Below are 13,868 nucleotides of genomic sequence, written 5' to 3'. Positions count from 1 at the left end.
CCACACGCCTCCCTCCCCCCTACACCCACCTCACCCCCAGCCCATCCCAGCAATCAGTGCAGAGATACAGAATTGTTATTCAGTACAATATGAAACTTGAAAGAATTAACACAATACTATTTCACATTAACAGAATTAAAAGTTTTATTGGAAGAATACCGTACACTATTGCTCCAAACCAGAGTTTAAAAGTTTGAATTCATTTGAAATTAATGGAATTTCAAACAGTATTGACTCTAATACAAAGTTTAAAAAAAAGGAAGACATTCTGGATATTTGAAGGAATTAGAATAAGGGAATGTGTTAAGAGGAAATAGAAGAAGAAATAATATTTCCAAAAAGGTGTCGATGATAGTCATGATGACAAGCACCTGAGGAAGGAGCAGCACTCCGAAAGCTAGAGCTTCCAGTTAAACCTGTTGGACTATAACATGTTGTTGTGTGATTTTTAAATTTCCAAAAAGGTTTAATGGGCGAAACAGAACACGGGATTGGAGATCTTAGAGAATTTTTTTTTTTCATTCATTATATGGTTATCACTGGCAAGGTTGACATTTGTTACCCACCCATTTGTTTAGCCAAGCTAATGGTCAACTGCATGGCTATGGATCCGAAGGCAGATGTAGGCTAGGCTGTGTAAGGATGGAAGATTTCCTTCCCTAAACGACATCAATGATTCAAATAGGCTTTTATGAGGCATGCACTTTTTTCAAAATATTTTGGATTTTATAAGTTGAATTAGGGTGACACAGTGCCTCAGTGGTTAGCACTGCTGCTTCACAGCGCCAGGGACCCAGGTTTAATTCCACCCCCCCGGGCGACTGTCTGCATGGAGTTTGCACATTGTCCCATGACTGCATCAGCATCCTCTGGGTGCTTTGGTTTCTTCCCACAGTCCAAAGATGTGCAGGTTAGCTGGATTGTCTACTGTGTCCAGGGATGTGTTGAGTTGGCCATGGGGAGTGGGGTTTACAGGGATAAGGTGGGTCTGGGTTGGGATGCTTTTTGTAGTGTCCATGTGAACTTGGTGGGCCAAATGGCCTGCTTCCACACTGTAGAGATTCCATGCTTAAAATTACCGTAGTTCCAAACTCTCATTAAAGAGAGATGAGTGGCAGTATGTTTCAGATGCAGGGTTGGGGGGGTGGAGCAGGGGGTTAGTGTGGGAGGGAGAAGTTGAGAAAGAGAGTCCTTCAAGGTAACCATAGTCAGTGTGAAATTGAACCCATGCTGTTAGCATCAGAGAACATCACAAACCAGCCATCCAGTAAGTTTTACAGATGACACAACGATAGGTGGAGGGACAGGTAGTGTGAAGGGAGTGGGGAGGCTACAGAAGGACTTGGACAGGCTGGGAGAGTGTCAAAGAAGTGATAGTTAGAACTGAATGTGGGAAAGTGTGCACTTACGCACTTTGATAGGAAGAATAAAGGCATAGACTATTTTCAAAATAGGAAGAAGCTTCAGAAATCTGAAGCACTAAGAGATTTGAGTGTCCTAGTTCAGGATTCTCTTCAGGTTAACGTGCAGGTTCAGTTGGCAGTTAGGAAGGCAAATGCTTTCATTCCAAGAGGGTTAGAATACAAGAGAAGAGATGTACTGCTGAGGCTGTATATGGGTCTGGTCAGACCACATTTGGAATATTGTGAGCAGTTTTGAGCCCCATATCTAAGGAAGGATGCACTGACCTTGGAGGGGATCCAATGGAGGTTTACAAGAATGTCCCTGGGGATGAAGGGCTTTTCATGTGAGGACTCTGGGTCTGTACTCGATGGAGTTTAGAAGGATAAGGAGGGACCTCGTTGAAACGTACAGAATACTGAGAGGCCTGGATAGAGTGGAGAAGATGTAGGAGAGGCTAAGACCTGAAGGCAAAGCCTTAAAGTGAAGGCATGACCTTTTAGAACTTCCTTAGAATTCCTTCAGCTAGAGGATGGTGAATCTGTGGAACTCATTGCTGCAGAGAGCTGTGGAGGCCAAGTAATTGAGTGCATTTGAGACAGAGATAGAAAGGTTCTTGATTATCAAGGGGATCAAGGGCTACAGGGAGAGGGCAGGAGAATGGGGTTGAGAAACATATCAGTCATGATCGAATGGTGCAACAGACCCGATGGACCGAATGGCCTAATTCTGCTTCTATATCTTATTATCTAATGACTTAACCAACTGAGATAACTGACCCCTGGCCCTGCCATGATACCAGCTGCGTTAGTGAAATTTGGACCCATGCCCAGCAAGGCTGGGATTCTGCATTACAAATCTAGTAACATCACCATGTCCCCTTCACAAAACCTGAATTACTTTAAAATTAAACACTAAGTCTGAGCTGAGTGGATTATTACATTATTGTATTCACTGAGTCCTATACTGGACGATGTTATGAATCATCAGATTAAGAAAGAACGTACAAAATACTTCGGATGGTTGATTCAAACCGAGAGCAAATAAAATTCTTGTATGACCAAGACAAGACAGAAGAGTTCAGCTTCCAAGGATATCCATATATAATTTCATTTATGATCCCTACAGGTAAGTGGAAATGGAGCTTTGAAATTAGAATTCACGAGGGAAAGAATAGTGTTTGGAGTCATTGAAGGATCTGTGTTAGATTTCTTACAGAAAGAAGGAAGATTTCTGTTTGGAGGAAGCTGTTTAAATTGTGCTGTTCAAATTGCAGAAACTAGGAAAATTCATCGACAGATCTTCAGAGAGAAGAATGACTACCTCAGAAGAGGAATAGAATCTACTTACTGCATAAGGTACTCAAAAGGGGCACATAACAGGGCAACACAGAGTACTTCAAACAGAGGCAGTGTCTGTGAAACAATAAAATTTCAGCAAAGCTAATGGCATGCTGGTCTCCATAGTGAGGGGATTTGAGTATCCGAGTAGGGCAGTTATACAGGGCCTTGGTGAGGCCGCACCTTGAGTACAGTGTGCAGTCTTGGTCTCCTAGTCTGAGGAAGGAGGTGGGGGAGCCCAGGACTAGAGGGCATAGGTTCAAGGTGAGAGGGGAAAGATTTAAAAGGGACCTAAGGGGCAACGTTTTCACGCAAAGGTTGTTGTGTGCATGGAAAGAGCTGCCAGACGAAGTGGTGGAGGCTGGTACAATTACAGCATTTAAAAGGCAGCTGGATGGGTATATGAATAGGAAGGGTTTGGAGGGATATGGGCCGGGTGCTGGCAGGTGGGACTAGATTGGGTTGGGATATCTGGTCGGCGTGGACAAGTTGGACTGAAGCGTTTGTTTCCGTACTGTACATCTCTATGATTCTATGATTCTATAAATACAATTTGACTAGATCAGGAAAAGTGATAAAAATTAACACACTACATAAAAATCCCCTAAGTTTTTCATCGCCAGGTTTACAGTTCCTTTTTTATTTTGTTATGAATCAATAGAATGTTAGAAAGATGAACAATAAAGTGAGAAAAATCTGCAGGATATAGACTTTCCGCTGAGTCTCAACCTGTTTGAAATCCTGATTTATCACTGAGCTTTACTCCTACACATGTCATTGTATTACCAAGAAACCCATGGGGAAAACCCAACATATCTACTAATTAAATAGACCAGCCTTATGACATTATCAACCTGATGTGTTTGCATTTCTAATAATGGTGGCTACAAAATGATCTAATAGGTATGTGAGTGATGTGACACAAATGCAAAGACTTTCTTTCTTCTGAAACCCCATTTGAATTAAATGTAAAAGTCTCATTCAGCCATGACTCAGTCTCAGATCAGCGCATCACCTCTCCATTGAAAGGGTGCAGGTTCAGACCTCATCCCAGAGACTGGAACACTGCTGTTCAGTGCTGAGGGATTGCTGCACTGAGGGGAGATACCTGCTTTCAGAATCAGAACAGACTGAAACTGAGGTCTCATTTGCCCTCTCAGTTGGGGGGAAATCTCCTTTAATCAACACCTAAAGTATAATGCCTGAAGAGATGGTTGCTTAGTTCAGTGAGGTTTGTGGGAACTTGCTGTGTACGTATTGGCTGTGGTGTTTCCTACATTACAGCAGTGCCTACTCTTTGAAAACTGTTTCTTTGGCTCGAAAGAGCTTTGGAACATCCTGAGGTTGTGCAACGTGCTATATAAATGTAATGTTCCTTCCATCCTCTCACAACTAGGGTATAGCATTATCTAATGTGTGTGCTGTGAATGGGACACATTGCTGCCTTTCTCTACAAATAGACAGACTTTCCCATCACCCAGAGCACCATGTCTTAAAATAGACCTCTGATATCCAAATCTTAATACATTCCAGACCCTCAAAGTCGCAGCTCAAACAAGGCTGATGCAGCCATTGATGGCTTAGAATCATAAAATTCCTACAGTGCTGAAAGAGGGCGTTCAGCCCATCAAGGAAAATAGATGGGGTAGCAGACGGTGAAGAAAGTTATCTCAGGGTTCAATGTGACCTTGATCACTTGGGTTAATGGGCCGAGATGTGGCAGATGGCGTTTAATTTAGATAAACGTGAGGTGCTACACTTTGGTAAGACAAATCAGGCAGGACTTATACAGTTAATGGTTGGGCCCTAGGAAGTGTTGCTAAATAAAGAGACCGAGGAGTGCAGGTTCATAGTTGCTTGAAAGTGGAGTTGCGGGTAGATAGAGTGGTGAAGAAGGCATTGGCCATGCTTGCCTTTTTTGGTCAGTGCATTGAGTATAGGAGTTGGATGTCATGTTACAGGGCATTGGTGAGTCCACTTTTTGAATGCTGCATACAATTCTGGTCTCCCTGTTATACGAAGGATGTTGTGAAACTTGAAAGAGTTCAGAAAGGATGTTGCCAGAATTGGAGGGCTTGAGCTTTAGGGAAAGGCCAAATAGGCTGGGGCTGTTTTCCCTGGAGCATCGGAGGCTGAGGGGTGACCTTATAGAGGTTTATAAAATCATGAGGGGCATGGATAGGGTAAATAGACAAGGTATTTTCCCTGGGATGGGGGAGTCCAAAACTAGAGGGCATAGGCTTAGGGTGAGAGGGGAAAAATTTAAAAGAGACGTGAGGGGCAACTTTTTCATGCAGAGGGTGGTGCGTGTATGGAATGAGCTGCCAGAGGAAGTGGTGGAGGCTGATACATTTACAGCATTTAAAAGGCATCTGGATGGATACATGAATAAGAAGAGGTTGAAGGCCAAATGGGATTAGATTAACTTCAGATATCTGGTCAGCATGGACAAGTTGGACCAAAAGGTCTGGTTCTGTGCAGTTTCTTTCTCTCTCTCTCTCTCTGTTTGGGTGACACTGGTGTCTCACAGCGCCAGGGACCTGTGTTCGATTCCCACCTTGGGTGACTGTGTGGAGTTTGCACATTCTCCCTGTGTCTGTGTGGGTTTGCTCCGGTTTCCTCTCACATTCCAAAGGATGTGCAGGTCAGGTGAATTGGCCATGCTAAATTGTGTTAGGTGCATTAGTCAGGGGTAAATGAGTCTGGGTGGGTCACTCTTCGGAGGGTTGGTGTGGACTTGTTGGGCCAAAAGGTATGTTTCTACACTGCAGGGAGTCTAATCTCTGTCTCTCTCTGTCTTGCTGATACAGCTCAAAGCTGGGGTTCTCTCTCTCTCTGCTGCCAGAATCGCATGTGAGATAATCTGTTTTTACTGACTTTGTCTTTGCCAAAGGTGTGTTCAAGGGATGTTACTGGATTAGAACAGTTACGTTTGGTAGTTAAAATAATCCAAGTTTTCCAATAGAATTAAAGACCAATTCTTCTTTCTTTTGTTTGTATTTTAACTGTAGGGAAAGAATAAAGCATGCTTTGCTTAAAGCCGAGTATTAAAATCGAATTATATCTTACACTTGCCTTTAAAAGTGAGGGTCTAGGCTATCTCCTGGATATATTTGAAGGGGGTGTGATCTGGTCCATAACACATCCATCACTGGGCTCCAGGACTTCTTTTCAGTAGATCTTGTGGCACAATGGGGAGCATTCCTACTTCAGAGTCAGAAACTGTGGATTCAAGACCCACTGTAGACCTTCATGGACATGGAAGGCTTGTCATACGTCACCTCAATGGTTTGTTTGTCAATGGAAGCTCTTCCAACCCACCAATAGTCAGCAGGAAGAGCAGTGGGGTTTACTGGTCAACCAGAATCAAGTGATAACGACAGTGCACTTACAGCTTCTCCATGTAAAAGGATATCAAATGGATCTTCTTTTCCCATACCGTGCTCTGTCTTTCTCATTTGGAGACAATGCAAAAGAGAGACAGCCTTCCCCCGGCCTCACCATCCTCATCAGTTACAGAAACCTAAGATATAATCTCAGTAAAGGAATCGGGCATCTGTGGTACCCCCCCTATCAGATCAGGATCAAATCTGGTAGAACAATTCGGAGAGAGAGAGAGACATGAGTGCTCAGATTACATTTGGCACATTTATTAAAAGAATTACGGTATCTAAGACAACTGGAGTTTCAAGGAAAGAGGAAACTGAAGAGATTTCAGGAACTGCGTTTCAGAAAAAAAATCCAAATGGCTTCCTCTGTTTCTGACATATTTCGGTCACAAATGATCTGAAATTTTTGCAGACTCTCTTCCCCCACAAGGGAGATGGCATGGAGATTGTCCAAAATTTTGCCCGTCCAACATCTTCGAAGTGAGGGTCACAAGAAAATGCCTGCACATGAGGCTGGAGTTAGACCACACTGAAGTCCATACCTCCAGCACTCTGTTAACTATTGCAAATATTAGTTACAGAGCTCTTCCCTCAGGCTTTCACATATCCAGTTAATCCTGGAAAACCATAAAGCTGAGATGTTCTTCCATCTCACTGAGATAGCTTTTGGCCAAGCAACATCCAACATCCTGCACTGAAACCTCTGCTCACATATTGACAGCCATGACAAATATCAGCACAGCAGATGAGGAATTGGATCACATTGGCATAGCATTCTAACAGAAAACCTAACCTGCCCCATCCCCGATTAGATTCCCTACAGTATGAAAACAGGCCCATTAACCCAACAGTCCACACTGACCCTCCAAAGAGTGACCCACCCAGACCTATTCCCCTACCCTATATTTACCCTGACTAATGCACCTAACACTATGGGCAATTTCGCATGTCCAATTCACCTAACCTGCACATCTTTGGATTGTGGGAGGAAACCCATGCAGACACAGGGAGAATGTGCAAACTCCACACAGGCAGTTGCCCGAGGCAGGAATCAAACCCAGGTCCTGGGTGCTGTGAGGCTGCAGTGCTAACCACTGAGCCACCATGCCACCAATAATGTTTACAATTGAAAACAATTCCACGATCTTGATCCACCTCTGCAACTTGCTGAAAAATTAATTACTTCTTCCTTGGGCCACATATTAATCTGTGCACCAAGTCCAATGGAAATCAGTTCTAAACGGATTTGAAATGTATTGCTTGTAGACAGTCTAATAAACAAAAGGGAAATCCATGGAAAATCAATTCATATGGAGATAGGGAATTATAAAGTAAGAGTTGACGCAAAATGTAACAGAAACCTTGAAAACTTAAAGAAAGGTTCTGTGGACAGGAAACACATGGAGTACAAGATATAGGAGGTTATAGTTGCATCAATTGAAGGACAGACATACCAAGTCTTCCTTGAAAAAATGCATGTTCTTTCTACAGTTCCATCCTCCAGGTTAATGTTAATCTGGAAGGTAATCAATTTACAAGCTATTTAAGGGATAAGGATGTCTTTTGTGATACCTCACTCCAAAGCATAGGAGAACAGTTAGCTTAGATGACTAGGGAGTGGTGCACATTAAAGCCAACAAAACAGGTTCAATTCCTGCTAAGGAAATTCAGGATGCCCATGAGGACCCTCACCAACTTTTATAGATGCACCATTGGAAGCATTCTATCTGGATGCATCACGGCCTGGTACAGCAACTGCTCTGCCCAGGATGGTAAGAAACTTCAGAGAGTTGTGAATGCAGCCCAGACCATCACACAAACCAATCTTCCATCCATTGGCTCCATCTACAACTTCTCGCTGCCATGGAAAGACAGTTAACATCATCAAAAACCCCTCCCACCTCTTCTGTTGGGCAGAAGATACAAGTTTAAACACAAATACCAACAGATTGAAGAACAGCTTCTTCCCCTCTGTTATTCAATTCTGAATGGCCCTCTCAAATTTCAAATCTAATGTGGATCTTGCTTTTTATACACCTTCTTTGCAGCAGTAACTTTATAGCTCTTGCTCTGTTCCATCATCCTATCGCCTTTGTATGATATGATCTGCCTATGAACACCCAAAGCAAAACCTTTCACTGGACCTAGGTATATGTGATGATAATAAATTCAATCAAAAAAATTAAAATCAAATCATGGACCCCAGAGCTCATCCCACACTGCCCTCAAATTATTGCCTCTCTCTATTCCTATGCCCCTTTTGTAGAACGTAGCTCCAAAATGCATTGATGGAATTGGGAATTATAATTGATATCCGTTGTTGAGAGTGAGTACAAATGTGAAGGTTATGAAGGTGAGTTATACCAGTATGCTTTCTCTCCAAAGAAGCTGCCTGTTTTACGAATAACAACAATATATAACAACAACCAGTAATAACACATTCCTGATGAAGAGCTTATGCTCATAATGTCGATTGTCCTGCTCTTCGGATGCTGCCTGACCGGCTGTGCTCTTCCAGCACCACACATTTTGACTCTAATAACAGCAGTAGCCAGCTTCTCCTGAACCTGTCTGTGGGTACCCTTTACACTGGAGCGTGGGAAAACACTCAGCAGAGGCAGGCCATTCGGCTCCTCGAGTCAGTTCTAACTTTTAACTAGATCGTGGCTGATCTTCCATATCCATAGCACATTCTCCTGGCCTATCGGCCTCTCTTTCAATATCTTTAATATCCATAAATCTACCAATCCTTGTCTTGAACATGCTCTGTAACTAAGTATGTCTTCATTTCCCCTCAGAAAATAATAACGTGGGCGGCACATTGACTCGTTGGTTAGCACTGCTGCCTCACAGCGACCCTGGTTCAATTCCATCCTCGGGCGACTGTCTTTGTACATTCCTCCCGTCTCTCTGGTTTCTTCCCACAGTCCAAAGATGTGCAAATTAGGTGGATTGGCCGTGGGAAATGCAGGGTTACATGATTAGGATAGGGTAGGAGGTGGGTCTGGGTGGGATGCTCTTCAGAGGGTCAGTGCAGACTTGACGGGTTGAATGACCTGCTTCAACACTGTGGGGAGTCTATGATTCTATGAAAGCAGCTCACCGGCACTTTCTCGATGGACGGGTAGCCCACTTTTATGGATGCACCATTGGAAGTATTCTATCCAGATGCTTCCTGACAGCCACATCCTATGAATGAATAAGTTAGATGATATGACATGATTGATCAATGCACTTTCCTTTCCTCCAGTTCTGGCCTCTTGCACACACCCACATCTTGGCCCTGACCTTCAAAACTCTCATCTTAAGCTCCTCCACCTCACTCTCTCCTCTATCTCTTCGACCCAAATTTCCATAATATGTCGTTACTGACTGCAATATGTCCCCCTGAAGGGCCGGTTTGTCACATTCAAGGTGCTACGTAAACTCAAGCAGTAATTGTTGCAGCAGCCCCCAAGTAAAACCGGGATGATACAACCATAGAGTATTCTACCCCCAGGGTCTCGGCGTGAGATGTGAGTGTGTCATTGGGCCAAAAGTCGTGCACAGCTCTGAGTTGGGACGTTTACTGTCAGAAACTGAACGGAAGATGCAGCACTTCCCCTGAGCTGTGCGCTGAGAAAGAGCAGCTCACCCCCATCAACCACATTAACCACACATCTGACAGCTCTGCTCATTATTGGACACAGCTGCACAGACCTTGAGGTCATATTCTATTTGCAAACACCGCCAGCCCTTTTGGACAGGAAGCAGCTCCTCGTTGTTCATTTTCCTTTTCTGTGAGGCAGCTCATTTGACAAACTCAACCTCAGAGGCCCCTTAAGTAGGGAATTCAGTCACTTTGGCCTTAACTTCCTACTTTTGGACTCACCTTCTGTATAACTTTGGAAGTGCATCAGAGACTCATGAGAATATAGGACACAACGGATTGATGAGGAAGCATATCTTCAACATGAGACCCCGGATCGTAAGGGGGCAAATTTAATTGATGTCACTAATTTCTTTTCCAGTTTGGGGCTGACATTTGTTGCACTGAACTGAATTCACAGTATTCCTCTTTGTTATCTTTTTCCCACGTATTTTTAATCTCTCAATTCTTTGCCTGAATCACCTCTGTTTCGTTTTATTGCAAGAATATGCTTTTTATTCATAAAACAACATCTTTAGTGACAATCACAGGAACTAAAGCAGTTCTGTACAATCTTGGTGTATTAAGGAAAACCAATATTGGAATCTGACATTCCCTGCAGTTGCAAAAAACCAAAGGCATTCTTACTCATGCAGGGCACTATCCACCCACATTCTCAGGCATACATAGTCTCTGAAGCAATTTGATTCTGTACTGTAGCATATGAAGAAACAAACATACCTTGGAGTTTGATTCTGTCCAACAAACAAACCAAAGACATTTCGTACTTGTACAAGACTGTATTTACATACAGGATTCGCGGCACATTGGGTGCAGCAGATGCAGTAAATGATGTGTGTGGAGGTGCAGGTGAATTTGTGGCGGATATGGAAGGATCCCTTGGGGCCTGGGAGGCCGCCTACTTGCGGAACATTTCAGAGAACACCTCTGGGACACCCGGACCAAGCAACCCAACCACCCCCGTGGCTCAACACTTCAACTCCCCCTCCCACTCCACCAACTGACCTCTCCGCCCCCACCCCCACTCCGGCCTATCACCCTCACCTTGGCCTCCTTCCACCTATCACATTTCCAACGCCCCTCCCCCAAGTCCCTCCTCCCTACCTTTTATCTTAGCCTGCTGGATACACTTTCCTCATTCCTGAAGAAGGGCTCATGCTCCTGGACCTTGGAATGTGCCAGTCTGTAAGACTCGGTCAGGTATTTACATATAGTCAAGATTAGAGTAGTGCTGGAAAAGCACAGCAAATCAGGCAGCATCCGAGGAGCAGGAAAATTGACATTTCAGGAACGATGAAGGGCTTTTGCCCGAAACGTTAATTTTCCTGTTCCTCGGATGCTGCCTGACCTGCTGTGCTTTTCCAGCATTACTCTAATCTTGACTCAAACCTCCAGCATCTGCGGTACCCACTTTCGCCTATAGTTACGTACATTTGAGCCTTCAGGAGGTCTGATAATGGCATTTAATTTAATTTAATCAGAAAAGTCTCAGACAGTGGTCTTTCCCCACTGTGCCTTGGCGGCAGCTGCCCCAAGCTTTAGAGCGTCCCTCAGCACATAGAGTGTCCCTCAGCACCTTGGAATGTGCCAGTCTGTAAGACTCGGTCATGGTCAACCCCTTGCTCTGGAAGACCAACAAGTCTTGGACAGACCAAAGAGCGTCTTTCCCTGAGTTGATGATCCTCCAGGCGCAGTTGATGTTTGTCTCGGCGTGTGTCCCGGGGAACAGAGCATAGAGCACAGAGTCCCACATCATGGAGCTGCACAGAACAAACTTCAACACTGCATCACCTACTAGAATATTGCGTACAGTTCTGGTTGCCACATTACCAAAAGGAGAGGGTGCTTTGGAGAGGGTGCACAGGAGATTCACCAGGATGTTGCCTGGTATGGAGGGTGCTAGCTATGAGGAGAGGTTGAGTAGATTAGGATTATTTTCATTAGAAAGACAGAGATTAAGGGGAGACCTGATTGAGGTCTACAAAATCATGACAGGTAATGACAGGGTGGATAGCAAGAAGCTTTTTCCCAGAGTGGGGCAATCAATTACTAGGGGTCATGAGTTCAAGGTGAGGTTAGGGAGATATGTGTGCAAAGTTCTTCACGCAGAGGGTGGTGGGTGCCTGGAACGTGTTGCCAGCGGAGGTGGTAGGGTTGGGTACCATAGCGTCATTTAAGATGTATCTAGACAGATACATGAACGGGCAAGGAGCAAAGGGATACAGGCCCTTAGAAAATAAGCAACAGATTTAGGTAGAGGATCTGGATTGGCGCAATCTTGAATGGCCAAACGGCCTGTTCCTGTGCTGTAATTTTCTTTGATTTTTGTTCTTTGTTCTGTCACCCAAATCATCTCCCACATCACTTGGATGTCAAAGATGGATTGTGTCCTGACGGCCATCTTTGTGTGTGGGTGCATCAAGCTGTGCAGAGACGCAAACACCAAGTGTCACTATGTACTGATATTCTACCTGTCCCTGGTGTTACGAAAGATGGGCTGGCCTCATTGCTGTCAAATGCTCTGAGTAGTTGGACCATTCCATATTACCCGTCCTTCGTGGAGAAATTGGTAAAGAAAAGCACCTTTGACTACAAGTCCATCAGGAAGTGGTCAGCACGTAGTGTCCTCGAGATCCTGTGGGAAAGGGAGAGGGTGGATCCTGACGGGTTGTTCCCTGAGCAGACTGTCAAAGCCATTTGGCAGAATGATTCATCACCAGAACTTTCCAACAAGCACCAAGACATCGCTTGGTTGGTGGTGAGAAGGGCATTACCTGTGACATCCTTCATGCACGCCCGGTCTATCTGTGCCACTGCGCTGTACCCATCGAAGCAGCTGTGGGGGTGGGGTTGAGAGACTGTCACACACCTCTGGAGACCCTGTTGCTTGCGTAAGAGCAGACTAAACGTCGAGGAAAGCTGTGTCTGAACCCAGCCGAGAGCCGAGAGCCACTCACATAAACAAATGTGCTCCCCGATACATGCACTCACACTGCACACACAAACACATGCAATCGTGTTCAATGTTTTAGTAGAGAGTCAGGAGGCAATTGTATGTGTACCTGTTCCAGGGGACCATATCCATGGCAATACTGGAGAGACAACTGGCTTGTCTCAGGACACTAATCTTGAAAGGTGTGTGTACCAGGTTAGTATGGCATGCTGTATTTAAACACAAGGCAGTGTTTCCTGACACCAGCAACTGTGGGGCAGTGACACATACGCACTCCTTCGGAAATGCATGGTGAGGTCATCACATAGGCCTTACAGCACTGTAATAGTGCACGTGGGCAGGGGATCGTATGGTTTGGAACGATTTACAGGTTGATGCTCAACCTTTTTATATTTTTCTGGTACTAGGCTGTAAATTGCCATTTTTCATATTGATTTTGTTGATTATTTACTGCAGACAGAAAGCTTTAATGGCAGGAAAGAAATAACCAATAGAGAACAGTTATGGAGCCTGACAACATGAAATCAATTAGCTTTATAAATGCTTACAGCTGAGCTGACATGATCATTGAAATAAACCCGAGTTAATGACTGAATTTGTGCCTTTGTTAATCTTGTTCCATCATACTGTGATGCTAAGTAATAATATCAAACAATTCCTCCAATTAAGTCAACAAAAAAAATCTTAGAGGAAAAGAAAAATCAGTCACACAGTGTTCATATTCCTGATTGCTCTCCGGTGATCTGTAAGAAATGAGCTTCTGAATACTTCATGAGAACAGGTTTGGGCACAACATGTTTGACACTTCGTGGTCAAATATTCTACCAACATTCACTGCCTCGGCTTTATTTGGGTGAGGTTCCTGACATCTGCTAAGATTAAGGAACTACAATCCAGCACGCAAACCTTCAGGAGAATTGTGAGAAAAATACAAAGTTAAATTCACCTGGGATGGGGTTGCAATTCCAATGATCTGGCATCGATGACAGTTTTATACCCAATCCTATATTTAGTTCCATTGATGTTATTGGATCTGATTGTTGAGAGGCACGTACAAACGCCTCAGGCGACTGACTGTGTGGAGTTTGCACGTTCTCCCCGTGTCTGCGTGGGTTTCCTCCGGGTGCTCCGGTTTC

The sequence above is a fragment of the Chiloscyllium plagiosum genome, chromosome 39 (assembly GCF_004010195.1).
Source record: "Chiloscyllium plagiosum isolate BGI_BamShark_2017 chromosome 39, ASM401019v2, whole genome shotgun sequence".
Classification (NCBI taxonomy): domain Eukaryota; kingdom Metazoa; phylum Chordata; class Chondrichthyes; order Orectolobiformes; family Hemiscylliidae; genus Chiloscyllium; species Chiloscyllium plagiosum.
This window is presented reverse-complemented; position numbering follows the sequence as displayed.